We start from the raw sequence: 14,469 nt of genomic DNA, 5'->3' as shown, positions 1-14,469 counted from the left end.
GGAGGACGGTGGGGGGCCATGTGGTGGGGGTTGTGGTGACGAATGGTGATGATGGTGGTAAAGGTGTGTGTGGGGGGGTGATGAGTGCCTCCATCATCCCTGGCTCTCTAATAGCTTCATCAGAGCTGTCCAGCACTGATGTGACTCAGCCTAATTGCGGTGCCTTGGAGCAACGCTTCACTTTTCCACTAATTGTAGTGAAGCAGAGATGGGGGCTATTCAAAGTCGTCGGAGGCAGATGCTCTCTCTCACAAACACACAAATAGAAGTAGCACACGCACACCTAACACCTGTACTCATTCAACGTAGCATGGCTGCATCTCATGCTGCGAGTGAGGGCAGCTTGTCCAAAGTTATATTTAGCTGACAGGTGAGATGTGTGTGCTAGCCTGTGCATACTGTACGTGGGTGAATTTTTGTGTGTGTGTATCCGTAGATTTGTCCATGACTGTGTGTGAGTTGCCTGTTTGACATTGAACACAGTCCATATAGTGGTAAGACCAGGACAAGGCTCTACTTACAAAGTTTTTTCAAAGAGTTATTTCATCAATTTAGTGTTGGATGTCTATAAACTATAAAGTAGGGGGACTCAAAAGATACAAATAATAAACTAGTCATGCAAGCAGTTATGACGGGGTCCAAGAGTCATCGCGCCAGTTGTCCAGACGCCAGTCAGCAACGGCAAATTAGGGAGAAAAGAGTAACCCAAAGCGCAACTCGGGGAGGAAAACGTCAGGAAATATTGAGAGGTATGAGCCGCAAGGTCGGCGGTACAGGGCCATTGCAAATATCCCAGAGCCCTAAAGGATTTTACACAACCTCTGGTCAGTCTGATTTCATTTTCTATATAAGCTTGTAAAACATCGACGCTGTTCTGCATAGTCAATCTATGGACATCATTTCTTTTAAGGGAAAACTGGGCTATTGGAATATTTGTGTAGCACAAAGGTCAACTGAATGTTGAAAAGGTTGTAGGACCATAAAGACAAATAAGTAAATAAATAAAACGGAACATGAATCTTACAGACGTATATTGATATCACACACACAGCAATGCCCCATGAGCATTTGTCTTGTCTAAAACTGTTCACTATATTTGGAGTCATCAAGTGCAAAAACAAACATATTGAACATTATAACTCATATAACAGACAAATTAGATACATTTCTTACATCCAGTGTATCAATCTTTGCTACATGCAGTTGCCTGCCCCCTCGGGCTTGGACCCCTAAAAAGTAGATTAAAAGCAAACAGAAGTATTTGTAAAGTTCCAAAAACACCGGATCCTAGATTTCCTTTTATGCAACAAATACCTGCCTGGTAAACGCCAACATGTTTCAAATCCCATGTCTCAAATTTGTAAAACAGGCTTTCTGTTTATGTTTCTTTTTCAACTATCTTAATATCCAGCTGGGATAGCCCTGATGACATCATCAGGTAACCCCGTTAAGGGAAACACTATCTAAATTAGTAATTACAATGTGTTATTCCCATGGCATAGAAAAGTTCAATCAATATTAGTCAACATGAGCTACTCTCTCTAAAAGCCAGAAATCAGAGAGTAAATCTCAAACTTGTGATGTCATCAAGTATAAAATATAGAGCCTTTCCGTAGACAATGACAATATTTTACTTTTTATTTTAATTGGATAATGCAAACTATGCATCGGGGAGTGCCCAGATTAAGCCCCTGTTGCCCCTCTGAGTTTTAGATTTTTGCATCTCTCCGTCACATCTTTTATTATGTGTATATTAATCTGTGTTATTTGTTCATGTGTGAACCCAAAACAAGTAAAAGTTGAATCATTTTGTGAAGGTTTGTTTTATTTTTCTGTTTTCATAACCCAAATGAGCTTTATTCTATTGTAGTATCCTCGATCCTGAAACCAAAAATGTTCCGTATACCTAAAACATCCTACTGGCTGTCATCTATAGCATCTTTCCAATTCATTGTCTATGAAGCCATTCCACACTTTATACTTGATGACATCACAAATTTAACTCTTAGCAAAGTCATTTTTTTCATTATTATATACTGTGCAGGGTTTACATGCATGTTTGCTTTTAGTAGTCATCTAGGATACAAAGAAATAGATGTGTTGCAGATATTAACGACACGATAACATCACACCATATGTACAGTACATCTTCCATTTCAATTTAGAAACTCAATATGGTTGGACTGCAGCAACTGTTGCTTGTTGGTGTTTTTAAAGTGACATTTTGTACACTGTTTAGGCAAAACGGTCACAGATAAGCTGTCAGTAAAGTAACTAGACTGACAAACGGGGGAAATGGATGAAAGGATGAACAGAGAGTGGGATGAGATGAGACGGGAGAATAAGAGGGGAGGGATGAAAGCATGACAGGAGAGAGAAAGCCAAAAAAAGATACAGGATGAAGGGTAAGAATAAAGAGAGACAGATGAAAGCATGAGGGGGGTAACAGGGATGACAGGGATGAAGTGAGATAGGTAAGATGTAATGAGAATTGCTACTATTTTTCTCCTCTTCTTTTTTTCTTTACTTCTCCCGTTATCTTTCCCTTTATCTAAGTCAAATATGGCATCACTGATGCATTTATGGGGATGAGGCTGTGACTGTGGGTGAGCAAGCCTGGCAGCAGGTGGCCGTCAGCTTGTACTGTTTATAGTGTCAGGCGCACATATACACACATAGACTCAGACATAAACATGCACACCACCTGAGGTCAGGTACACAAGGCCAGACGGTTACTCACTTGGCTGCATAGCACCAGCTCTTCGACAGCTTATCCTGAAAAGAAGACCAGGTTTTGTTCTTCAGTGCGGGTAAAATAGTGTTCTGAAAGAGTTCAGAATGAAAGAGTTCAATGCATAAAATGTTAGGACAATATTGGTGCCCATTAAGAGAGGCAATTTCAATTAGTTGGAAAAACAGGCAGCAGGAAAGTTATAGATTATTTCCAGTCTGTGGTGTCAGATGCTATTTCACACTTTAGTAACATTTAGTAGCAGCTGTGAGAATCTTAAAAAACATTGGCTTTCTTGTGTCTTTCTACACCCCCAATTAAAGGAGGGAAAGTCATAGAAATGTAATCCATAAACATCACCGAAACAAATGTGTTGGGAAGATTATTTTCCATCTTGTGCGGTATATGTAAAAATATATACAAAGCATGAAACCTACAGTAAGTGAGCAGGTGTGCCAGTACTACAGGTGGTACAACCAAGTAACACTAGCACTTACATTTGGAGTCGTGTTTCTCACCCTTATTAACCCAAATAATTCTGGGTGGGTTAACAATTGCAAGCAGGGCCTGAAGTTAACTTTTTTTGAATTGGTCCGGGCCTGTAAGCAACTGTGTACCCTGTTTACCGATAGCTACGCGTCTGAATCACTCAATTCTCATTGGCTACCTGCTAATGTGGCAGGTAGATTGACAATGTTACCCGCTAATTGCAAAATTCACCCGCATTAGGCGGGTTGTCGGGTAATTTCAGGCCCTTATTGGAAGTGACCTCTGTAGATGTAGTTATTTGACCCACTGTTAATATGTAAATATTGATTATACCAACTTAAAGTAGTTCTTGTAGTGCTTCAGCAGTGTGAATCATACTGCCAGAGCCTTGCAAATAGAGCACCTCACGTTGAGAGAAAAGTACAAATTGAAAAAGTTTTAACATACTTTTGTTGAACTGCCAAAGTATGCAGACTTCTACTAACCCACTGACAGGATCAAAGACACACAACACATGGAAACAAAGAACTGCATTGCTATGAAGCAAAAAAAGCATCTCCTTACATGCTCTGCTTTACTTAACTTCTCTCCAAGTTTTCAACTAAAGAAAGCAGATAGTGATGAGAGTGACAAATATAGCATAAGGTGGACGACAAACATTTGATGTTCATGTTATTTCCACTTCACAGACATAACAAGGAAAAGCAATTCAGGAGTGGGAGAGAGTCAGTCTCAACATTGTATGTTCCTGATTCAGTTATATGAAATTCCATCTAGGTAGGAGACAGAGATGTCTCCACAGATCAAATTAAATTCCACAGTATATACATATACATACTATATATATATATATATATATATATATATATATATACATATACATACTATATATATATATATATATATATATATATATATATATATATATATATATATATACAAACACACACACACACAAATATGTATATACATAAAACTTTCTTTCAAAATGACACACAAACATAAATACATACAGTCATACTGACGCCCACAAATTACATAAATGGCACATACAAAACATACGTACGTTCATACATATATATACATACCTACATACAAAAAGCTATGCTCAATAGTTAAAACAGGTACAGATGCGTGTTCCAGTGTTTCCAGAGTTTGGAGGTATATCTGGTATTACCAAGTGCAGGGTTGATTATAGCAGTTATATATCTACGTATGTGGAGACATTGTTATTGTGAAGTGATTTTGTAAGGCAGGTTAAGTTTGATTTAACACTCCCTCCATCATTTAATCATGTTAAACACACAAACATGGAGGTGATTTGTTGGTTGTCACGTTGTTCCATTTCTAATGTGTGCCAGACTGTCAGCTAAATGGATCAAGCCACTTTTAAGATGTAAATCCTGGCCTGTCTTTGTGCTTGTTTGTTTCATTCTGAGAACTTTTAGAAGCTGCCCACAGTGAAAACAAATTTGATGATAAATGTGGGAACCTGTTTGTCATCTATGACAGAGTTGTCATATCCTCAGTGTGTCTACAGTTCCATCAATCCACTTCTACTCTGGTTCCTCATCTAAAGAACTAAAAGGAGAATCAGAGTGTAGCAGAAGTGAGTAAAAGTACAAACTCCCACCCAATCAAATCCTCAGATTTGCCTCATAGATCTTTATAGAAAATGTTTAACTTAAAAAACTATATTTTAAAGTATGTGCACTATTCTTTGACCCTTGTACTTCTTAGAAATGGTCAACTGTTATGTTGGTAATCTAGTAATTACTAAACTGTCAATTAAGTTTTTTAAATGTCAATAAATAAAATTCCTCCCAAACTCAACATTTTGAAGCATCTTCACAGTACTGTTGCAAACTTTGGACCTCTAGACATGCTAACGTTTTGTTCAAACATGACATGACATTTTTTACATATTTTAGTGTCACCCAAGCAACAAGATTATTATGTTATAACAGGGACCCTTTTGTCAGAATCAGCTTTATTTGCCAGGTATGAGGACACATACGAGGAATTTTTTTTTGGAGCATCGTTGCTCACATTGTGCTTACACATACAAAAACAACCAAAACAAAAATATACACACTAATACATACACAATATATACATAATCTAAACAGAAACAATATAGAGGCATGAGTGCAATGAAGAGTTCAATACAATTAATTTAAATGTGGAGAAGAGTACAGAGGATACTGGGATAAATAGTATTATGTTATTATATTACAATAGGAACAGTTCTGGAATAGGGAATGAGAATGACGAATAAATAATAAATAATAAGTGAGTTATGAGAATGAAAATGATGAACGATGAATGATGATGTGTTACTGGGTTATTGACCAGAATTCAACCTGACAATGTGAGTAAGAAGTCAGCTGTTCATCAGAGAGATGGCTTGTGGGTAGAAACTGTTCCTGAATCTGTTGGGTTGGCGTACAGTGCTCTGTAGCGCCTACCAGAGGGGAGAAGCTGGAACAGCTTGTGTCCGGGGTGAGATGGGTCTGCAGTAATGATTTGAGCGGGTTAAGCTCAAGGTTGTTCTGACTGCACCAGAGAGCCAGCTGATCCACCTCCTGTCTGTAGGCCGACTCATCACCGTCCCGGATGAGGCCTTCATTATCCTTCATTTTGTCCATGTTACTTGACTTCATTTATTAGTCACCTCACATTGGCATTTCCAGTTTGTTCCACTCCAAACCGAGTAGTAGGACAAGTCAAAATAACTTTAAATGTGAATAAGACCAAAGAAAAAAAACAGGGAAAGACAGACAGACATGCAGAGGAGGAAATGCAAACAAACGATTGACAAGTAAAGCTGTCACAAGCCTTCTGGGATTAAGCCTTTTGACGAATAAAGGTAGGAGAGAATGATAAATAAGTCAAGCTGAAAGGAGGAGCAGTCAAGCGCTAAGGCAGGCATACGCAATCACACACTCACATACATTTATATATAGACTCATGCGTCTGCTGCAACTGCACACATGTTCACTGAAGGACAGACGCAATAAAAAAGCAAAACACAAACCCTAAAAAGAGTTAGAATTCAATAAGGGGGGTGGGATGGAGGCAAATGAAAAGGCGTACACACATGCATGCACGCACCCACCCACACAGCTGTATATTGTTAAGCATGAGATGCAAACCTGTATTTGTACCAAGATTTCCATTGGTAACTCTGCTATTGCGGGGGCCACCGCAAAAAACACAGAAGAAGTTCTTGAATGCAACTAACTTCAGGTTGTTGAGTAATGTGTGTGTGTGAGATGGAGCCTGCTGGATCTGGGCGAGAGATGAGACCCATGACCAGAATATCATAGTTCATAAAAATGCAGCGCACCGACAATACAGACATTTCATAAACACAATGTGTGTAACTCTGCTGACCGGCCATTTGACCCGGGCTGGACCCATTGATAATGAGACAGCCGTCACTCTGTGAGTACGTCCATCGCACTCCCTTTCTTTCTCTATATGCTATTTATTTCAGATCATTTTCATTTACATGTGTTGCCGCTGTTTGTATGTACAACATACAACTTCAACATGAGAGGAATTTAGCAAAATATAGATGTGAAAGCAGTTATAAATAGCCTATGTCACAACAAAATTAATTTTGGTTAAAATCAACAAATAATCGTGATAACTGATCGGGATTATAACTTTGGTCATAATCTTGCAGGCCTACTAACGAGGCAGTGGTAGACCAGCAACTCCTGTGTTCTGGAGTGTAAAATGTTGTTTTTCTCAAAGGTGGCTTTAAAGAGAGCGTAGACTGATCTAACGACTTCAGTTCCAACGTGCCAACCGCCATCTACTACAGGTAATAAATTGACGATGGATAAGTTCCTCATAAAACCCCGCTTCAAAAACCTAAAAGTGTTTGAGCCACACACATAAACAAATTCTAATATTACAAGCACTGCACATTTTCTTGCCGTGACAACATTTAATTAAATAAACAGGTAAGACTTTACTTGCAGTTTTCTACATAAGACTGACATGACACTGTCAAAGCCAAATAACACTGTCATGACTTTGTCATGACACATGAACCCTAACCCTAACCATCAGTGACGGACTGGTAATCTGGAATTTGGGCAGCTGCTAGAGAGGCTGTGGGCCCTTGTTGGCCATTTGGGTCGGCCAACCATTTAGATGGCGGCTCATATCATTTCTCTCAACCCCCTTTCAGGTGTCAATAATAATGATCTTTGGGCAAAGGATTGCCAAACTTCTCCAAATTCTTAACACCTATTAGCATAGTAATTTGATCAGTATTTATACCACATGGGTCTCTTGATATCACAGTCATGGTTACCCTCTAGTCTAAAGTCACAAACTTTTACATCAGTCTGGATTGGTACCAGAAGCAACAGAGATTGAGACCAATGCTGCAGGAGGGAGTGTAGCAACAGGTACAGTAAGTGTGGCTATACTTCATCTATAGTTGCTGACTGAAATAGATGATTACATGGTTCATTGGTAAATTGGGGAATGAAAAGTGTGTAAAGCTAAATCTATAACAAGGCAGAATGGTACTGTTATTTGTAGATGAGAGTAAGTGAGTTGGGATGAATGTTGACTACTATATTTAAAAATAGTGAAGTAAGGCTTGACATAATTTCATAGTCATAGACGGACAGAATTCAATTGCACATCAGGTGTTGATCCATGCACTGTCAATGTTTGTGCTGTGCATCAAGGTGAGTGTGGCGCCACTGTGAACAGTTATGAAAGGCGAGCAAACACGGTGAGAACACACGCATCAGAGTCAGAAAACACCGCCAACAGCAGCCAAGCAAACGTGGTATAACAAACCAATCTGATAGCAGCTCAAAGATTGTCTACCAAACAAACTGAAACAAGAGGGAACAGAGAGATTAAAGCTGCTGCCCCAAAGGTGAACTAGACAGGATGAATGCTTGATGGAAAACAAAAACCTACATTACACAAGGATCAAGGCACATAAACACCACTTTTTTCTCAGTGGGCTCTTGGTTTGGTATGAGCTTTTAAGTCCATCTGTGTATGGAGGCATGAGTATGTGAGTGAATATTTGGCCATAGTTAAATATGTGTTTGTGAGTGGTGTCCCAGCAGGACAGCGCTGTGTGCCAGCACTATGCTGGTTGAGAGCCCTGGACAAGGGTCTTGCTGGGAGGGACGTTTTGACTAAATGAAAGAGAAAGGAAAATAAGAGAGAAATGTTCAGGTGCATCAAAAGAAAAATGTTTGGGTGATGGAGAATGAGAGCACTGGAAAAAAAAAGAGAGGAGTAAGTGCAAGAACGATAGAAAGAGCAGAAAAGGAAAAGAGATAGGGGGATTTGGCCCTTTTCCGTTGGTCTTGGTATCTCCAGTGTACAGCACTGGGCCTCAACAGACCACAGAGAGTGAGAGCGAGAGAGAGAGCGAGAGAGCGAGAGAGAGAGAGAGAGAGAGAGAGAGAGAGAGAGAGAGAGAGAGATGTGGATTGGAAGGAAACATAGGAGGTAGTGGATGAGAAATGTCTTGTACTGGCTGGCTGGCTGTCAGACACCTGCCTGTGACTCACCCACCTCCTGCTACTCTCCCCCTCTCTCTCCAGTAGGGAGGAATGAGTTAGGGCAGAAAGAGAGGCTGTTAAGATAGAAAGGACTTTGGAGAAAGCAGTGGGGTTTCAAGGTAATGATGTGTGAGGGCTAAACACAGACACGTTTTCAGAGAGCGGGAGGGGGCAGATAGCTCTGATAGGAAACAGCACACAGCTGTATGAGAGATGCCTCCCATCCACACTCTCCAACCCCATGTCAGGAAGTGATGGTGTGGATGTGCGTGTCTAAAGTACTGCAGATACTTCACTTCCAATTTCAGACTACATGCCACTCTCCTCTCAAACCATCTCTCTGTCTGCCTCTTTCCACCTGTTGAAAATCTTGAAATCTCTCAATCTTTTCAGAAGAGCTTATATAGTAGGTCTTTGCGCTTTAAAATGTCACTCTATGTTCCCCACAGCATTAGTGGTTCACAAAAAACAAGTAAGAACACATCTCTATTTGAACTCTGTTTCTATATGGAAATGAGTTTTCCACTGGAACATGTGGGCACAAGAAAAACCTTTGGGCAAGTGCTTTAATACATCTTTCAGTTTGATCCCCTCCCCTTTGGCAGAAGTCTGCGGTCTATCAGGTGGGGTCACTCCCTGCTGGTCATTAGAACGAATGCAAGTTTAAGGCACTTCTGAAATTGCTTCAGTTTTTAGACCTGGAGGCTCTTCCACCACTTTATACAGTTCATGATTTATCAGAGTTTATTAACAAGCACTGCTGACTGCTGCAGCTATTTTGACTGCATCATACAATATATAATAGGTGAGATGTTGGGTGCCTGGGTAGCTCACCAGGAAGTGATTGCGCCTGTATACAGAGGCTCAGTCCTCGATGCAGCTGCCGCGGGTCGCCCGGCTGCATGTCATTCCCCCTCTCGCTCCCCTTTCATGCATAAACTGTCCTGTCACAGATTAAAAAAATATAACAAAATAAAATAGTTGAAATGTTTTTATCACTATGTGCATTCCAAGTGTAGTACTTAGTAACTGAGTGGGCTCTTGACTGGCCTATAAAGGCTACCACTGTACCACAGGCATTTCACACATGCACAATTCAGCATGAATCTATTGAAAATCCCATCATCTCCAAGCCTCTACAGCAGATGTAGAGGCATCTACACGCAAGCGGAAAAATGAACACAACCTCTTTTTTATGTGTGTGAATTGAATGGTAAACTTGCTCAGTGTGGGGAAAAAAACATATTGGAGCTAGAGTATTGTGTTTTGGATCAAATCAATCCATTTTCAAAGCAGCTTTTCTAGCACAGCCTACAACCATGACAAGGAAATGCCACTGAACCAGTAGCCCACTTTTCTGCTTTTTTTCTATTTCGGAATAGAGGATAACATTCATGACAAGAAAAGCACTGTGGGGTTAGTGCCAAAAACAAACTGTTATCCCTGTGTGCATAGTGTAACAAAAGAAAATTAAGTTCTATAGACAATCATTTTAAATGCACTGATTACACAGTGGAAGGCCGGGACTAATGCAATAAAGCTGGATAAATGTGTGTGAACATAAGGTGCCTGCCACAGATTTCATAAATTGTAAACTATTTTTCACAATTTTCTAACAATTATTGCTTTATGCAACTAAATAAGAGAAAGGAGAGCCTAAATTGAGTTTAAATTTGAGTGGGGTACTGCCACTAGAAATATTTTTTGGCTCAGTTAGACTACATAAGGTATAATGTGAACAGTGTGTTTCTAGTATCTGTACCTGTGCAGGCTGATCTCACGAGGAAAGAAAGCACTCAGTCAGTTCACTCGCTGACAGAGAGGTCGTTTTCTCCATACAGCTGTCCAAGACTCATCGTCACACAGTTCAGGGGATACTTCCATTGTTCCACTGAGGATCTAGAAACAAATAGAATGGGGAAAAACAGTGCATGGTGAAAAAGTGGCAACAGCAGTGAGGGCACAGAGATAAAATACTAATAACAGTCTAGAAAGAGGAAATTGTTATTGTGGACAAAATGATACAAATGCTCATTACTGGCTGATCATATCACAAATGTCTTACTTGTTTGTCAGCTATCAAGGTTTGCATGACAAAAAATTAAATGCATTATAATTAGAATTACACAGTTTCTTTTCCATGAACATCTGCTCCATTTTATGAGAAGGTGGAAGGGGGTGTGCATCTGACACTTCAAGTGACAAAGAAATGAGGGCATGGTAACATTGTGCAAAACAAAAGCAGTGCACACTGAGAGAAAGAGAGAAAGTCAAAGGTATCAAGACGTACACAAATGTGGGATCACATGACTGGGTTGTTTTTTAAGGTTTGAATGACAAAAAATATAATGTGCCATAATTTTACAGCAGCTACCTGAAGAAAATCTGCTCTGCTTTGTCTGCAAGTTGGACTGCGTGGGGATCATTAGTGACAAAACATGAGATCATGGTAGAAAAATGCTATAGAACAGAAGGAAGCTACAAAGACAAATATTAAAGGCCTAGTCAGATTTATAATAACGCATTGTTTTTTCAGATCATATCACTGATTACTCATTTCAAATGAAAAAATAGACATTTCAGGAACAGATGCTTTTCTTTATTAGCAAGTTGTCGTATAAGAAAGAATACTTTTTTTTAAATATCTGCTGTTGCTGGAGAAGATAATATTACAAACAAGGACATCACACAATATCTGCAGTTACAGATGATATAATGACACAAAGAATGGAAATCTGTTTAATTTCTTTAATTATGCGAGATTAAAAAATGTTTTGGTGTCTAGTGTATAATTTGATGTGCCTACACTGCTTCCAGCTGTTTTAGATCAAATCCTAGAAATGGGTTTATAGGATAAAGAAAGTCAGTCTATGACAAGGCTCGTCTTGATATTGCAGTTACCTTTATTTTTAACAAGTAGTTTAGCATGTCTGTTTATGTTCCTAGAAGCGAAAAAAAAAAAGGAACACAGAAGAACATGACTGGTCTGAGGATGCAGTGCCTTTTAAAATGTGCATCTGTGTGTGCTCACCTATGCACAGGTGTATGTCTGTGTGGGTGCACGTGTGCACACATGCACATGTGGCTCGGACAGGTTCGGGAATAGAAGGTATCTAAGCAGAGACAGAGGCAGGAGAGAGGAAGAGAGGGAGAAGGATAATGAGAACCAGGGGGAGGTGATGCTGGCATGGGGAGAGGAAAATAGAGAACAGAAATAGACATGCAAAGAGCAAGGTGTTGAGTCAGAAAGGGAAAGAAGATGGCAGGCATAGAAGGAGGAAGGGAGAGAGAGAAAGGTAAGGAGAAAGAAAGTAAGAGGAGTGAAAGAAAATGCGTAAGGAAGATGGAGGGATAGAGAGAAGGAATGAAATTAGGAAAAAAGACACGAAGAGTGGGAAATAAAGAAGTAATGAGAGAAGGAGAAAATATAGAAAAAAAGGGTTAGAGAATAAAAAAGACAGAGTTACTTAGAGAAAGATGTAGGGAGTAATAAGACAGAGAGAAAGAGATACAAATAAAGATATGAGGTTGAGTCACACTGGGAACCTAGAACAGCTGAAAGCATCCAAAATTACAGCATGAACACACACACACACACACACACACACACACATGCAAAATAACCATTTGCTTATGTGACATAGGGATGAACTTCTTTTTTTGCAATCACATTTTTTTTATATACGCAAAAACACAAAACATTTGTCCAGTTGACACATACCGAAGAAGGCACAATGCACTTCCTCCACAATCCTTCCCTGCGACCAAATGTTTCCACACCAAAACAAAGACAGGAAATACAGGAAGGAGGGAGACACAAAATCACAACAGCAAGTCTGCAGCTCACAAACAAGACACACAGAAACATGATGATGTTAACATCCTTAAATTACAGTAAAGCAGAAAGTCAACATGTTAAGATCAGAGTCAGTTTTTAATTTCAAATCCAAAGTGCTGACCTCCAGAACCAACACAACAATAACAATGTGCCACTGTCACAAGTAAGTTTGTGACGTTAAAACTGAACATTTCACAGGTGTACCGCATAGTCTGAATACATGCTATTGGACTACAATAAAAGAACCTCTCTTCTTTACAGAAACCCAGAGACACTTTAGAGCAAACACTCATCTTCCACTGAAAGTGACATGTTAAAAAGTCACCGATATCCACAGTTCAAAACAACAAAAATCTTTATGTAAACATGACATATGGGCTTTAACCAGTCCATCTTGTTAAAGGAGAATGGCATAAACTCTTCCTCCAACTGTAACATCCCACGGTATGTACTATGACACTTGGAGGCGTATTCTTCCCTTGGAGGCCTCTTCCTCATCTGTCTCTCTCACTTAGACTTTCTTAGACTCCATGTCAACAAGATGTTTCGCATTGGTGCTTTAATCCTCCTCACTTGGCCCACCCAATCCATTTAAAACACTCACAAATACTTGCACACACATAGTGCTCAACTCCCTTGAAGCGTAAAGGGTGGTAGAAAGCTAAGGAGCTCTTAAAACTCATTAGAGGGGGAAAGGCCCACTACAGATGATGAGATACACTCAATTAAACAGGATAGGGTTCTACTGTGCCCAAGGGAGCCATGGTAAACCAGTAGGAAGAGAAAACCATGAGAGGGAGAAGATTTGTATTATCTGTGGAATGTGAGTGTGAGAGTATGTGTGTGTCTGTGTGTGTCTGTGTGGTTGTGTGTGTGTGTGTGTGTGTGTGTGTGTGTGAGAGAGAGAGAGATGAGCGTTATAGGGTTGACAGATACATCTGAATGTTTGATAGTCTGTGTCGAGTGTGTGCTGGATGAGCTAAAGCCCCCCGGGGACAGCCAGTGTGATCAAATGTTGACGACGCATCTTGATAGGTGTGATAAATGCTCCGACACGTCTGTGTCAAAGCAAAGGGTGTGTAATTTCTTGAAAGGGCCCCTAAGGGACGGATGTTGTGATTTTCATAGTAAATGAGAAATAGATGGACAGTGTAAGACCGAAAGAAAGAGACACAGGATCATGGAAATACAAGCCGATAAAAACAAAAGACTATTAGTCAAACAGACAGACGCGTTCTCCCAGCTAATAACAGAAGGATGTAAACTAGAGAAAATCTGCGTGGCAGAGTGGACCCAGATGAACACTGAATGTGTATTGTTATTGTCAAATTATATGTACTGTCTGATATTGTGTTCCACTGTATACATAACATCTTGGTGACCTTGGGCCATGTTTCAATATTTTGTGAAACCCTGAAATTGTTTCACAAAAGAAAGTGCATCTGACTCTGAGTTTTGCTTTGTGTTACGAAAGTAAGATCCCTGGTCTGACAGAAACCAGTTACCATGTTCAGCAAACATTTTCAAAACAAATAAATCAAAGTTTCCATGAATGGCGGGGGGTCTGGATTGTCAAGCTATAATGACTGATGCTGGACACTTCATTGACTGACTCTGTATGAATGTGTGTGTCTTGCCACAAATACAGACAAGCACATACAGCAGAAAGCAATGAACAGGCGCATTATGGCAGGTTTACATTGGGGGCAGAAGCGCTGTGTAGTGCCACAATATGTCCATAGACAGGCAAAGAAGAAAAAGAGGAAAGGGTCAGAATAAAGACTACAGTGGTGTGAAAAAGTGTTTGCCCCCTTCCTCATTTCCTGTTCCTTTGCATGTTTGTCACACTTAAGTGT

At 39.9% G+C, this 14,469-nt stretch overlaps 1 long non-coding RNA gene across 1 annotated transcript in view; it reads right to left on the bottom strand.

Moving 5' to 3' along the window:
• Window positions 1-1,709: 1,709 nt before the first annotated feature.
• The window catches only part of LOC117934950, a 19,981-nt gene continuing 7,221 nt past the window's right edge, over window positions 1,710-14,469 (bottom strand). The window contains exon 3 of the long non-coding RNA XR_004654628.1: window positions 1,710-1,723. This is a non-coding gene — a long non-coding RNA (uncharacterized LOC117934950). The remainder of the gene's footprint in view (window positions 1,724-14,469) is intronic.

This window comes from Etheostoma cragini, chromosome 19, assembly GCF_013103735.1.
Source record: "Etheostoma cragini isolate CJK2018 chromosome 19, CSU_Ecrag_1.0, whole genome shotgun sequence".
Taxonomy (NCBI): domain Eukaryota; kingdom Metazoa; phylum Chordata; class Actinopteri; order Perciformes; family Percidae; genus Etheostoma; species Etheostoma cragini.
The sequence above is the reverse complement of the archived record's forward strand: the minus strand, read 5'-3'. Positions and strand labels throughout refer to the sequence as shown.